The sequence below is a fragment of the Phalaenopsis equestris genome, unplaced genomic scaffold (genome assembly GCF_001263595.1).
Source record: "Phalaenopsis equestris unplaced genomic scaffold, ASM126359v1 Scaffold000282, whole genome shotgun sequence".
Taxonomy (NCBI): domain Eukaryota; kingdom Viridiplantae; phylum Streptophyta; class Magnoliopsida; order Asparagales; family Orchidaceae; genus Phalaenopsis; species Phalaenopsis equestris.
This window is the reverse complement of record NW_018164724.1, coordinates 129785-132579: the sequence shown is the minus strand read 5'-3', so window position 1 is coordinate 132579 and position 2795 is coordinate 129785.

The following is a 2795-nucleotide window of genomic DNA, read 5'->3' as shown; positions in this document are numbered from 1 at the left end:
TATATTATATTAATTTATTGAGATTAAATGATTTAAGAAATGATATAGTGGGAAAACAACTGGCATCCTAAAGATCTTACACAGAAAAGTGAAAAGCATGGAACAAGAAACGGCAGAATATTATTATGTTTGCTTTTGTAGGTGGATTCATTTAATTCCTCACCTTTTAAATCTGTGCTCTTTAACGGCACTCAAAAGTAAAATATAAAGCTTTCCACCTTTAGTTTAGATTAGCCCCTAAGATTTATTTTTTAAGGATATTTCCATAAACAACACATAGTTCTTATCTATTTATATATCCAACACCTAAATTTCATATTTACACACTTAGGGTCCGTTTGCGGTAGTCGTCTGGCACTGCACCGAAGTTTTATATGTTTGGGTAAATTATGTTTTGACAATTTTTTCAAAAAACTGCAGCTAAAATCTGCGTTTTTTCACATGTCCTGACTAGGTGTGGTGACACTTTTCAAGCTACAGCCTGACTATTTACAAAAAAAAAAAAATGTAATAGCCACTGTAACTTTTTTAACATCAAATTATTTTTAAACAGTTTCACAACTGTTTTTAAATACGCTGCAGCCGACCCAAATCCATTTGGTGCTATGGTGCCACACTACATCGAAGTTGTCTCTTTGGGTAAATTGCGTTTTAACAACTTTTTCAAAAAGTTTTTGTCCTGAAATCTGTGTTTTCTCATCACTCTTGGCCAGGTGTCGCCAGTATTTACAAAAAAAAATTGTAACGACCACCAAAACTTTTTGAAAATCAAATTATTTTTCAACAGTTTCACAACTGCTTTTCAAAAAGCTACATGTATATTAAGAAAAATATTCAAAATCACGACATATTAATTTTTTAGAAATAAAATATTAAATATGCAGTATGTAATTTTTACTTTATTTTTTAGCTTTGCAATCTAATTTCTTAATTCATAATTTAATTTTGATTAACAATTTATTTTTACCAATTAACTCACAGAAAAAGTGATTATTGGTTCGCGTTTTGGACCGCGGTTATTAAGAGGCGATAGAAGTAAAGCAGTAAAGGAAATACAAAATGGTTTGATGACGTGGGCGTTCAGCTTCTGCTTCTGCCGCAGTAGTTATGTTCAGAGTCCGTTAAAATTTCAGCACTGAACATGCGTGAGAGTTTGGAATGGAATTTTACCCTTTTTTTTTTATTATTTTTATATATTTTTAAAATAAAATATAAATTTTAAATTTATATAAGATATGATTTTCATGTATTTTTGAATATTGAGAATAATTTGAAAATAATGATGGGAAATTACTTTAGATAGTTAAAATATATAATTATAATTTTTATGATTTTTTTATTTATTCGTGTATATATTTGTTTTTGATACGAGATCATCTTATAAGTTATATATAAGGATATGTTTGAGATAATTGTAGTTTATTAAAAAACAGTTGTGAATGTGCTGAATAATAAATAGGTGCTCAAAAAACTGCGGTGACTGTTGTAAATCTTTTGTTTAAGTCAGACTGCAGTTAGAAAACTGCCACCATACATATTCATGAGTGATGAAAAAAAAAGATTTCAACGGCATATTTTTCAAAAAAACTGTCAAAACGCAGTTTACCCAAATAGATAAAATTGCGGTGCGATGCTACACGTCATCGCTGCCGCCCCCAACGAACCCTAAGAAAATCACTTTTTTCGATCTTAGTGTATTATTTATTTGATATTATTTAAAAAATATATGTCATTAAGTAATTTTAGATTTAAATTTTTTATCGATTATTTTAGCTACAATCAATACTTATTAATTACAATTGTAACTCATTTTAATAATAACAAATGAGCTATTTCACTGAGTTACTCGACGAAGCCCTAACATCATATAATAATTAATTGCACATCGAGCAAATATAACATTATTACGAGCAGTCGATGAAATTAAGAGCTCAAAAGAAAGCATTTCATGCTCTCAAAAAAGAGAATCTTCGGAACTAAGGACTAGGACGGTCAAAAAGCTCGTTGTTTATAAACAACTGCATTCAATTCATTAAGCAACTCGTGTTCACATCGTTCATTAAGTCATTTCTTAAGCTTAATTAAACAATACATGTAGCATGTTAGATTCAAACATGCACCAACTTGTGTAACAGAAGACACAATCACACCAATTGAGCATGAACAGGAAAACATAAATCGAGTCAAACACAAACACATTGTTCACGAGACAATTTCAAACAAGTCAAACCTCAACACACTCAAGCTCAGCTCGTTTACAACCCTACCAATAACTTTCACTCTAAACACTACAATAACACAACGGGTCCCACCTAATTTATCCCTATGAAATCTTTTTAAGCAAAACTTTTCCATATCCACCCTAAGAAAAAATATATTTTGCATATTTTACTTACCAAAGTAAAATAATAGTAATAATAATTACAAATCACCCCCCTCCTTGTCCTAACCACAAAATGACGGCCAATAAATAGCAATGCAAGATGAGAAATATAGCAACCCAACTATTTCCATTAAGTTCTTGAGCTACCTTTCATCAACTGGGCCCCACCCCATTACTATTCCCAACTAACTCCCCCGCTCCCCCTCTCCTCCTATAACAAACCACCCATCGTCTTCCCCAATCTCCCCCCACCACCACCGCCGCCGCCGCCATGGCTACTTCCCCTCTCCTCCCAACCGCCCTCTCCCTCATCATCCCCATCCCCATCCTCCTCCTCTTCATCTTCCTCGTCCTTCTCCCCCGCTCCACCTCCCCTGCATCAAAGCAGCTCAAACTACCCCCCGGCCCCCCG